The sequence below is a fragment of the Vicugna pacos genome, chromosome 3, assembly GCF_048564905.1.
Source record: "Vicugna pacos chromosome 3, VicPac4, whole genome shotgun sequence".
NCBI lineage: Eukaryota > Metazoa > Chordata > Mammalia > Artiodactyla > Camelidae > Vicugna > Vicugna pacos.
Window position 1 is genome coordinate 96,922,629 of NC_132989.1, and position 12,832 is coordinate 96,935,460.

General features: G+C 44.7%; 1 long non-coding RNA gene across 1 annotated transcript; it reads left to right on the plus strand.

Annotated features, from left to right (window-relative positions):
- Positions 1–2,538: 2,538 nt before the first annotated feature.
- LOC140695711 (uncharacterized) lies at positions 2,539–11,882 on the plus strand. The gene is made up of 3 exons (XR_012071542.1): positions 2,539–2,617; positions 3,609–4,404; positions 11,252–11,882. It is a non-coding gene; the product is annotated as an uncharacterized lncRNA (long non-coding RNA).
- Positions 11,883–12,832: the final 950 nt, after the last annotated feature.

Genomic DNA, 12,832 nt, shown 5'->3' on the forward strand with positions numbered 1-12,832 from the left:
TTCTTTCTCCACAAAATGTAAACAATTTATGTCATCCCATAACAAAGTGGCACATCACACACAAACAGCTTAGCAGTCTGCTCATAATGTTTAAAACAAACAAACAAACAAGAATCCTTGTAGACGGACAAGGTTCTACCTACACAGTCTGTACTCAAGTCCTCAGCATCATCTTCCCCTTCAGTCATGGTATCCAAGACAAAAAGACTGTGCAGGCTGCTCGCCTGCCTGAGGCTCCTCAGCCCGTGGCTCGCAGGCCTCCTCTGCACGGGACATATCTGGCTTCTTTCAGTCACCTTCCTGATCAACACTTCCCTCGTCAGTGTCAACATCTTCAAAGTCCTCCCCCTCCTCCCGCTCCCTTTATTTCTCTTTAGCAATTCTTTTCAGATATGTCCTTTTCTGCTATTCCATTTGTCAGACCCCAAGACTGGAAAAGGATGCTGCTGGCTAAATGAGGGCCCCTGATGGTAAAGCACGACTTTTAAAAACTGGAAATGGGGGAAAGATTCTCCTTCGATGTGAAAATTAAAGTGAAAATTGTGTTTGTCTATAGAATCTACATTTTTCTGTGGATACACACACTCATACGAACTCAGACACACACATCACACACATGCAGGCAGTCTATGTAAGTGTTTTGACTGGAGAATTACAGGGAGCGGTGAAGGATACACTCAGGAAGCAGGCCATCGGACAACGAGAGGCTACATCTCGGCCCGATTCCTGTCCCTGAGACATTTTTATGATGACTCCAAAACTTTTGGAAAACACAGAGTACAAGTTTAACTTTAACAATTTGTCATCAGCTGCTTTGGAAAACATGCCCCCCAGAGTGTGACCCAGACTAGCGCTGGGCCTGTTTTCAGCATCACCCAGGGGACTTAGTGGATCCTTATAAAAGCACTCAGTCCAGACACCCTAAGATGCCAGTTGTACCTTATCAGGCATCAGCACCCCAGCCATGTACAATCCTTAAGGCCATCTTGCATGCATTTAGCTCTTCACAGTCTCCAAAGAGATGTAAGAGCACACCGGCACCCAATTGTATTCCTTGGCTATTTTCGGAGCCAGGAACATGATTGTCTGATTTGTTTCTCTAACTCATGGCTCAGTAAACACAAAGTACCCAGCTTATAGCTGAGTAAATATTTGCCAAGTTGAACTGACCTAAAAAACTCCAACAGACAGAGGAACGCTGGTAAATTGAGCATGTGAAGTTCGGTTTCTTCTCTGTGATGAAATAGCTTTAAAAAGAGAAATGGAGGCTGCTGGTTTCGAACCAGAACATAAAGGAAAAGCCTGGAAGAACTGACCTCTGATTCTACGGAGCACAGACCTAGTGGACTCAGGGATAGTGACTAGCTTTGAGTGGGAGTAGTGACCGAAATGGTGACAGTGGGGGACTTTGGGGTTCTGGTCATTTTCCTTTTTTGTTCTGGGTGCTGGTTATCCCCATGTGTTCAGTGTGTGAAAATTTAGAATCATATACTCACGTGCACTTTTCTGTACGTGTATTAGATGTCAAAAATTTTTATATAACAGCAATCCTTTATAGGCAATCCAACCTCAAACAACAGAATCCCTAAAGAGACTGAAGTTGTGTTTACCCTTGAACTTAATTAATTCATTAAGAGTCTGGGATCCAGACCAAACGTCTTGGGTTGGAATCCTGGCCCTACCACTCAGTGACTGCGAGATCTTGGCCGTGTTACGTAACATCTCTAAGATTCTGTTTTCTCATCCAACAGTCGGCAAGTATTAATACCATCATAACTGAGGTGTTGAGAACACTCAGTCAGCTCTCAACAAATTACTGCTGGTCCTCTTATAATTGCTGGAGTGCGAACAAATCTCAGTTGCCAAATTCAGACACGCAAGACATTCAACTTTCTGCTTCTATACTTGGCCTTACATATTTTTAAAATCTTTATTTGGGAGGGTCACAGAAACCTGGTCTCTGCCATTTCAGATCTCCTACCCTCGCCCTGGGATTACGTCTGAGATTCGGCTCAGCTGCATCTCCCCACACTGTATCTGCCCTGCTGCTCTTACTCCCATCTGACGTGGGGCGGTGTCCGCACAGATTCTAACCACCAGGCTCCTCTTGGTTCCCACAGCTGCTCCTGTGCTTCTCTGGGGAACATGGGGTTATTGTACAGCTTCTGCTCCTGGCCAGGGTGACGGTGCTACGCGGGGCTCTCTTTAGGTTATCTGTCTAGACGTGTGCACATTTTCTGCTCTGAGGTCTTGACTCACCAGCACTGCATCTGAGAAAGTGGTTTGTCTTCCCCCCAACCCTACTGCCTGCCCATCCCGCCTCAGCCAACAGAAGGAGCAGGTCGCAGGGATGCCGGTATTAGTAGAATGGCTGAGCAAGTATAACACAGAGACTCTGAAATCCAAGAGAAGTTTACTTCCTTGTCTCTCTCGCTCTCTCGCAACTGTCTGGCCTGTCAGGGCTGCTGGGAAACCTGCTTTATGAGGTCACTTAGGGAGCCACGCTTTTTCCATTTGATTATTCCACCATCCTTTAAAGTATGTATGTCTTCCTCTCCACGGTCAAAGTCAGTCTCGAGCCCACTCACGTTCCAGATCACAGGTTGGAGACAAGAGGGTAAGTCCAAGCAAGTCATTGCCTTCAAGCAGATGAGGCAGAAGTTACTCAAAGTATTTCCACCCGCAGTCTTCTGAGGAGTCCTATCACACGACCACACCACCGGCTTCTCCAAGCCTCCCTCCCGACTCTGCTCAGCACTCTTCTTCTGTAGCTGCAGTTCCTTCATGGTTCGCAGTGGTGTTTATTTTCCCACTTCCACTACTTGGTGCCCATAGAGAACGTGGCCCACTCCTTAACTGGCTTTGAGACTGAAAAGATAATGGAAACTATGGAGGTAGAATCAACAAAACTTGACACCAATTATAACTAGCTGGTGACTCTTTTAGACTCCACATGTAAGTGAGTTCGTGCACTATGTGTCTTCTGTGTCTGGTTTGCTTCACTTAGTATATGTCCCCCAAGTATATCCATGTTGTTGAAGTGGCAGGATTTCTTTCTTTTAAACACTGAATAATATTTTATTGTATATATGCACTACATTTCCTATATCCATTCACCTGTCAACAGGCATTTAGGTTGTTTCCACGTTTTGGCTATTGTGAATGATGCTGCAAAGAGCCGAAATAGCCAAACTCATAGAAGCAGGGAGTACAATGGTGGTTGCCAAGGGCTGGGGGGTGGAGGAAATGGGGAGATATTGGTCAAAGGGTACTAAGTTTCAGTTATGCAAGATTAATAAGTTCTGGAGATACTAATGTACAGCAATGTGACTATAGTTAATAATACCACATTGTATACTTGAAATTCGCTAAGAGGATAGATCTTAAATTTCTCATCATACACACACGCACAAAAGACATTGGTAACTATGTGGGGTGATGGGTATGTTAATTAACTTCATTGTGGTGTTATATGTATATCAAATATCCAGTTGTATACTTTAAATATACATAATTTTATGTGTCAATTATATCGCAATAAAGCCATAAAAACAGTTGGTGAAATAGGAGGAACTGAAATCTTTTTTATTTTTTTTCCAAATGTTGAGCCTGGAGTGACATGAGCTGATATGGGAAATACTGAAAGAGAAACAGATTTAATGAGAATTAAAAAATAACAACAACAAAAATAATAATATCTGGCACACATTATATACTGAGAACTTTGAATTTATTTCTCCATTCAGTCTTCAAAAACCACTTACTTATTTACAGTCATCTCTCTCTATCTGTAAAGCCCCGTGGATACCAAAATCCATGGAGGCTCAAGTCCCTTACAATTGGCCCTGTGCGTACTCAGGAGTTCTGCATCCATGGATACAAAGGGCCGCCTGTACTCATCTTCCTAACGTGGGTATGAGGCACCCTGAGCACGGAGAGCTAACACAAATTGCCTAAGGTCACGTGGCTTGAAGCAGCAGAGCAGAGAGTGGATCCTGGCCCTGGAAATCCAGAGCCCCTGAATGTAATCACCGGGCTATACTGTCTCACCTTCTACACTGAGAAGAATCTGATTTTAGAATTAGGGACAACCTATGGCTGGGAAGCTGGGAAAATTCAACAGCTTGGAGACATGATGGCTGAAGGTGTCTCAACAATCGAAAGCTGGAATCATCTGCAAGCATCTATTCATCTTTCTTGCATTGATGTTGACCGCTTGCTGGGACCTAGGCTGGGCTGTCAACTGGTGAGCCAATGGGTCTTTGCGTGTGGGCTGGGCTTCCTCACAGCATGGCAGCCTTGGACTCTGTGGATGTTTTACATGGCAGCTTATGGAGGAAGTGTTCTGTGCAACTTCTGCCTAACCAGCGAACTGCACGGATGCTGCATCACTTTTTCTGAAAGGTACGTTGATGTTAAAATAGGTCCACATATATTTGATACTCCTTCCTTCAAGTAGTGACACCTAATTCCCCTCCCTTGAGCTTGGAATATACTTAGCAACTCACTTCTAATAATAGGATGTTGTAGAAGGGATGGTGTGTGATTTTTGAGACTGAGACATAAACGCATCGTGCCTTCCTCCTTGCTCTCTCTCTCAAGTTACTTGCTCTGGGGGAAGCCAGCCACCATGACTCTCAAGCACCGAGGCTCCTGCCAGCAGCCAGTGAGTGAGCCAATTTAGAAACAGATCCTCCAGCCCCCATCAAGCTTTCAGATGACTGTAGCCCTGGCTGATAACTTGACTGAGACCTCATAAGAGACCCAGCGGCAAAAATCACCAGTTAAGTCACGCCCAAATTCCTGACTCAGAGACTATTCATAATAAATCTTGTTATCTTAAGTGACTGATTTTGGGGGTAATTTGTTGTGAAACTACATGTGACTGATATACCTAACCTCAGAGGTCACATAGCATCATTTGCTGACTATTGGTTAAGAGCCCAGATTCAAGGGAAGGGGACACTGACCTAAGCACTCAAGTAGGAAGAGGGTCCAATATTTGCAGTCATGGTGTTAACTGCCACAGAATGTTCAGTTTAGTGAACTTATAAAATGTAACTGGGGAGATGGCCACTAACTCTAGAAATGCAAGTCCTTTGCAGCCCGTGTAATATTTGTAATTAAGTAATCATCTGTGTAATTTCTCGTTGGATCTCTGCTATTCCACTGGACTGTGGATGTGCATCTATTTTGTTCATCCTGTATCCCCAGAGCTCTGCACAATGCTTAACTAATACTGCATGCTCACGAGGTATCTGTTGAACAAATGTACAAACTTGTAGGTAATCAGGATGTTTTGAACATATATATCTGGCCTTGGAAGTTTTTTTTTTGAATAGTTATCCCCCAAATAAAATTTCTGAATAATGCTTGAAAGTATATAACTCAGTCATGACACTTGTATAGGATATTCTGCTACTTATTATGTTTTGATTATCTCAGTTCCAAAAAAACAGCATGTGAGATGATTTTGGAATTACATAGAGGGAGATAAACTTTTTAATAGCTATGTGATTATTTTATTGTGCATTAAAAAGTGAAAAAATTATGAAATGTTAAAGGAAAATATTAGGTAAATAGTAGAATAGGTAACAGGCGGTTCCATGGTATAATGGTGAGCACTCTGGACTCTGAATCCAGTAACAGGCAGATATGATGAAAACAACAGAAGTGGTACTTGGATAACTCAGGTTGGGTAAATATCACTAGACTGATCTGCAGAAAGACCCATAATCCGTGATGGAGGTCATTTCATCTCTGTTTTATAGAAGGTGAAACTGAAGCTTTGAAATTATAACGTAATGCTTTTTCCAGTACACCACTATGACTTGTAAAATATTACACAAATGAATTTAACTTTGCACCTACCAAGTGAAAACAATACACTCCATGGCTTTAGATTTTAAACCCAGATTTAAAACTCCAGTGGTCACGTGCAATGACGGAATTGAAGTAACCCTAGTTTAGTGTTTCTTCTTTACAAACATTGTGCTGACATGGACTGTTTTGAATTTACTATTTAAATACAGACATGTGTCATAATCCAGGCTTTTGGAGAAATGAGCCTTGAAAATTCAGAGCCCTTGCATGTAATCACTGGGCTGCAGTTCAGCTTTCAGCTCCAACAGTTTTAAACTGTGAAACTTTATCCTTGAAATGAATACGTGTAGCTGAGTCGACATGTGTTAGGACTGGCCGCTAACTAGAATTCCTCTGAATTAACTTCTGTGTAGAACATAGTGTTTCTTAAAGGGTTAGTTATGAAAAGCATGCTAATTCAGAGCTTCCACATATATTATTAAAACTCAACAATAACTTCAGCAATAGTTTGGAACTTAGATCAACAAAAGATTGCTTTACTGACCTTGTTTAGATTTGGCAGGGCACGGTGATGGTAAAAGCAGGTCAATTAGGGGTGGGTTTCACTATCACTTTTAAAAAATTTTTTATTTTTATTGAGGTATAGTTGAATTACAATGTTGTGTTAGTTTCTACTGTACAACAAAGAGATTCAGTTATACATATATATTCTTTTTTATATTCTTTTTCATTAGAGGTTATTACAAGACCACTTTTAAACTCTGTCCAGGTAATGCTTGCACTGGGCTGGCTCCTCCCACTGCCCTGATCTTGGCGCATGAGCCCAACTTCTCTGCTTCACATGTGCTTTCTCTGCATCACAACCTCCGCTTCTCATAGTTTCCACTTCCTCATAAATTTAGCTCACACAAGACCCTTCCCAAGGCTTATCACCATCCTGAACTTCCCACTTCAGCTCCACTGTTTCCGTTCTCAATCTCCCAGAGCCACCTAGTTCAAATTCCTACAACAGAAATCCTTATTTGGCCAACTCATCTTTTCTGGAGCAGACCAAGTCATGGGCTTTTGGCCAGTCTGTGCATTGACACTATTGGGTCAAGGACTTAATGTCTGGTCCCTAGAAGATGATGGGGTCACCTGATTCAAATCGTGGCTTCCTGGAAGGGGCTCTGAGCAATGCACATTTGGTGGTTGGCAGGTGTAATGCCAAGAAAACTAAATATACGTAGAAGTCCCTGTAGGCAAGGGAAGAATTCTTCTTCGTGAAGGAGCACTGGAGGCAGATTCAGGTGAATTGGGGTTTAAATCTCCTTTCGGTAAATCTGATATCTTTTCATCTTCAGTTTGCTCAGAGTGTAATAGGCGAATTCTTTATGAAGAGCATAGAAGTAATAGAATTCTCAGTAACAGAAATGACTGAAATGAATGAGTTTACCTCCCATCCCCATAACCAGTCTAGCTATGGGTGGCTGCCGGCACTGGTTTGGGGCCAGCTTCTCAGTCTCTTGTCTTTTCCTCTAAGCTTGTTATATCACAGTTGCACGATGGCTCTTGTAGCTACGGACATCATGTCCCTTTCCAGTTAGAGAGGAAGAGAAAGTGGTGATGGACCCACATTTATGCCTCTTGTTGGAAAAAGTAAAAGGCTTCCCAGAGCACCCAGCAAATTTCCACTGATGTCTCATTGACCAGTAAAGTGTACACTGCCATCCTTGGTCACGGGGCAGCCTGAGACAGAGGGTGCTTGCCGGGGCTGGATGCATGGCCTCCCAGAACAGAACTGAGGTGTCTGTAGCTTTAACAAAGGAAGGGGAATGGGTATAAAAGAGGTGTGGGGAGAAGTCACTAAAGGGTTCATTTGATCCATTTTCTTACAGGGTGGTTGGGAGGATGAAGCATATGTGAAAAGTGCAACAGGGCCCTTTTCAAAATGAAAACTTGCAGCTTCCCTACGTGATCATTCTATTTGATATGCTTGCTTTCTTAAAGACAAACCACCCCCCATTCTCTTTTACATTACCTCGGAAACTTCCAAATGACACTGAGTACTGCTTGACCTTGCCTGCCCTCCAGCCTCGTCTCTCCGCATCACGCCCTCCGCTGCTCCCACCTCCCTCTGACAGCACTGACCCCCTTCCAAGGTGTGTGATTCACCGAGGCTTTTCTCACCCTAGGGCTTTGCTTTTGCAATTTTCTCTCTTGGATTAGACTTCCTCTTTCTGTCACCACTTCAGAGAAATCCACCCTGACTCCCAACCTCTGTGAAATATCCCCTCTTTGTTCTTTCCAAGCACTAAGCAGACTCTTCATACTCATGTAGTCTATAGGTTTGCATTTATCTGTGTAATGGTGTAAACTTTGAGGGCATGGGTGCTAGAGCCAGACTGCCTGCAACTAACTTCTTCCTAACTGTGGTTCTGGGCAGGTTACTTTATTGTCTTGGTGCCTCTGTTTTCTCTTCTGTAAAATGGGAATATTATTATCACCTATTTCATGGGACTGTGAAGAGGACTGAATGTGTTAGGTGCTTAAAACAGTGCCCTGTGCATAGCAGAGACTATGTGAGTGTGAACTAAATCAAAGAGATCGCCTATATTTCCTCCATCAAACAGTTGCTCTAGGAAGACAGTGTCCACCCCTGTTCTGTCACTACAGCAGCCACCACAGCGCCAGACCACGTCACCATTATTGTCCTCATGGCAGTTGTTTTATATCGCTTAGGGATGGAGTATTTCTTGAATGAATGAATACAGAAATGAATAACCAAGTGGTGCTCTAAATGGGGGAGGGGAGGAAAAGAGTAACCTGCTCACTCAAACTAGCACATGACAAGAGCACAGGCTTCCAGAAAATTCTGACCATACAAGTCTCTGGCTCAGGTGGGAGTTGTGGGGTTTGTTAGCACCGAATCCTCCGTGGCAAAGCATGGGACCTGCATGGACCATCCCCTAGAAGGTCCTCCTCTTGCTTCCCAGCCAACAGACACAGTGATGGCCCCCTCTGGGAGGACTCCTGGGTCTCAGGCTCTCTGTGAGGGACCATGGTGCACCCACCCTTCTGGAAATCTGCAGCCCTGATTAGGTGTCTTACTCACTGACCCTGACATCCTGGTGACAGCTGCTCCCCTGGCTGAGCTTTGGGGGCCCTGGTCACCTCTTGGGGCTGTCCTGACTCTCTGAAGAAGATTTTTCCAGACCCCGAAGTATGGCAGTTTTATGGGCCATCTGCACTGCGTTCCCTTTCCGAGGCAACCGAGGCTCTTAAATCACAGGGAAAGCACATCTAAGTTGCGCTGGGGGACTCAATCAGGCAGCCGGCGGCTCTACTAGTTCTTCTCCAGCGCTGGGTCTCAGAGGAGCCATTAGAGACCCAGTAAAGCAGACCTCGCTCACCCTGGCTGCCTTCCACAGCCTGACGCTCGCCTGCGTCCGAAGCCTCTGCGGAGCCCTGACCATGTCCCGTGGCCCCTGGGCTCCCCAGCCCTCAGGTTAGCGCTCAGCCCCCGAGTCTTCGGAGGACCAGTTGTTTTTCCTTTTCTGTTTGGTGCATGGCCTCAGGGTTTCTCCCTTTCCTGCTCCAGCCCAGCTGGAAGCCCCTGTATTAACAGTTTGTTTGTAAGCTCATGGTGGTCTGTGAACTTGTCTGAAACTTCCTGGAAGGGTAAAGGACTACTGCATCCGAATGTGAGTCCCAGCGGAGCACGCTGGCCAGGCTCTCTGGCCATCCCTCCCTCCCTCCCCCACACTCTGCACGTGCCTCGAGAACATCGTACTCCAGCAAAACCTTCCAGAGAGAAGGCTTCTCCCCTGAAAACGCGAGGCTTGTAATGGCACCTCTTACGTGAGGGATGTTGGGGTCCATGAGGCTCCTTAAGGAGAGTTTGAGGGAAAAATTTAGGTCAGCCTCTTAGAAGCTATTTGCTGTTTGTCTGCTTATCAAGGAAAATTCCTGCCCCCCCCCCCCGCCCCGAGGTCTGATTGTGAGAGCCATTGGCTGAGGAGGAGGGAGACGAGTCACCTTGACAAAGGTTTGTTTTGGCAACCGTGCCTCCAGCAGAGCCCATCCCTGTCCATCAGGGCTGGCGGTCACTCTGAGCCCTTCCCCCCAGGCTGCCGAGAGCCAGGCAACCAGCTCCAGGCATCTGCCCCCTAATCGGCTCCTCTGATTTCTGCTCCCCCTGTTGCCCTCAACAGCTGCATCTCCCGGGACAGGCCCGTCCTGAGGGAGGAGGAGCCTAGCTTCACCTGCTGCCTCCTGGGTGGGTCTTGGCTAGAAGTGTGGGTGGTGACAAAGCCCATATAAGTTACCAACATGCCCTTACATTTTCTTAAGGCTGATGCTGATAGCTTTTTGACGCGGATGGAAATTCAGAAATGATCCAGGTTACTGGGATTCAGGCCTACCTTAGCATGCAGCAAACTCCTCTCCATGAATCTCTCTGAGAAGCCCTGGGACTGCCCATGCTGTGGACAAGGGTCCAGGCCCTACAGGCTAGCCCCCTCATTTTCCTGGAAGTCCCTGAGACTCTTATTCCAAATGCCTAGGACTCTCTAGAACCCGCGGTGAAAGTTATTCATTACCATGGAGCCCAGCGTGGCCCGCTGAACGCAACTGGCTGGCCCAACATGACAGTTTTTTGGGGACCTGGGTACAAGTGGAGCCCAGGTCACTTAAAGCCAGATGTATATTGCTTACAAGTGTTCGGCCGATGTGTAACACATTGCTCACATTTGTATTAGACTTAGACTTAGTGTGAAATGGTTCAACGCTCATCCCATTTCTTTTTTCAAATTTTAGTAATTTTTTTTAGCTGGTGTATTATATTTCTAAAGCTGTCATAACAGAGGCACAGACTGGGTGGCTTAAAGAACAGAAATGTATTGTCTCATAGTCCTGGAGGTGAGAAGTCTGAGAACAAGGTGTCCACAGGGCTGGTTCCTTCTGAGGCCTCTCCTTGGCTCCTAGATGACAAGTTTCTCCCTGTATCTGCCCCTTGTCTTCCCTCTGTGTATGTCTGTGTCCAAATTTCCTCTTCTTATAGGGATTCCAGTCATACTGAATTTGGGCCCACCCTAATGATCTCATTTTAGCTTAATTACCTCTTTAAAGACCCAGTCTCCAAACACAGTCACATTCTGGGGCACTAGGGGACGAGGACTTTGACATGTGAATATTGGGTGGGGGGCATACACAATCCAGCCCATAACAGTTGGCTAAACTTCACCTTTTAGTGATTAATTCAAAGAAAGCATATGGAAGCTATATTCCCTGAATTCTTGTACATTTAAAAACATTTTTCTGGAGCCTTATTTTCAGGTCACTTTTTTCCTTTTAACACTTGGAAAGCATTGCTCTTTTAACTTCTAGTCTTGCACATAGTTATGGAGAAAGTTTGAAGCTGGCAGAACTCCTTGAATTTCTTTTTCAGCTCCCACTGCCAGACACACAAGGGAGGCCATCCTGGCCCAGCCCCAGCCGAACGACAGGAAGACTTCTGCCCCATGACTGACCCCAGGAGAGACCACCCAGAGACCTGTCCAGCTGAACCCAGAGAAAACTGCTGACCCTCAGGGTCTTCAGCAAATAAAATAGCTATTCTTTTAAGCTACTACGTTGGGATTGTTTCTTACTCAGCAACTGATATCTGACATACTGAGCTGGCAGGGATTCTCCCTGCGTCACAGTGCAGTTTCTAAAGACTCAAGCTTATTTGAGTGGATGAGTAGTGACTTTGTTTCTGTCTAGCTAGCAGATAGCCACAGCTGCGGGGCCGCTCATACTGCAATGTGGAAACTCTCCCATCCTGGCTCACCGACAGCCTGCTTCCTGCAAATATGGGGACTCTGAGTGAATCCTGTCCCAGCATCCCAGTCTCAACTTCTTTTTTTACCCCTCATCTTCCTGTAAGGGCCAAACCTGGCTCTGCTGATTCTGGTCCCGCCATCTCTGTAAGCATCTCTGTGCACTCATGTTTGAATAGCAGCAGATTGGTAGCCTTTCCCCAGATACCGCAGCTAGGATCATAGATGCTGCTTAGTTTCATCACAGATGAAGTTGCATTTCTGTTTCTTGACTTTGGGGGGTGTGGGGTGGTGGTGGTGATTTCCTAAGAAGAAAGAAGCAGTTACATATTTGCTCTGCCATTTAAACACTAAATTTTTAGATTTATAATAGTAATTAATAATAATACTATAATATTATTATATAGTAAGTTATATATTATATAATAAAATAATATAATAATAGTATTATTATATTACTAATAATATTTTAGAATAATAAAAATTTAAGAACGAAGATTAACATAGGATTGTCACCTTTTTATTTTCTCACACTAGGATATTTTAAAAAGCAGCTATTTTTTATTATCATCATATTTTCAAAACAGAAAGTTGTTGTAACACCTAACTAATTGCAAAGCATATAAACTCAGAAAGAAGAGTGGCTCTCCTTACAGGAGAACTGACATATAGATGTACATTTTAGCATTTCTGTTTACGGGAAATACTACTTCTTGGAGACGCAGAAAAATTACAACTTAAAATCAGATTTTACACAATTTTCCTTTAAGCGGCCTGTCAAGAATGTGGGCTTACAAACTGTACACGGAAACTATCTTTATGTTTCGGAAGAAACTCATCTCCCACCCCCCCAAAACGAAATAATCATTACTGCCTTAAAGTCATGATGATTATTTGGTGCTGCATCCGGCTTCGTACTTTCTTATCTTAACACAGTAAACTTTCATAATCTCCTCTGGCTCAAATCTCCTCTGACTTGAGGCCTCTGTCTGGATAAACTCCGTTGTTTATTTGCAGGAAGACATTCAACAGAGTTGGGGTCTTTTGGGAGGCAGGGAAAGGGCTTTGTGGCAGGATGAGGTTCACCAGCACCGTCGATTTGGTTTCCCCTTTCTCCCCATCACTGCCTGCCCCGTCTGCAGTGGCTGCTGGGACCTGTGGGGCAGGCCCAGACTCTGAGATTTACCTCTGGATCCAGTCCCCAGAAT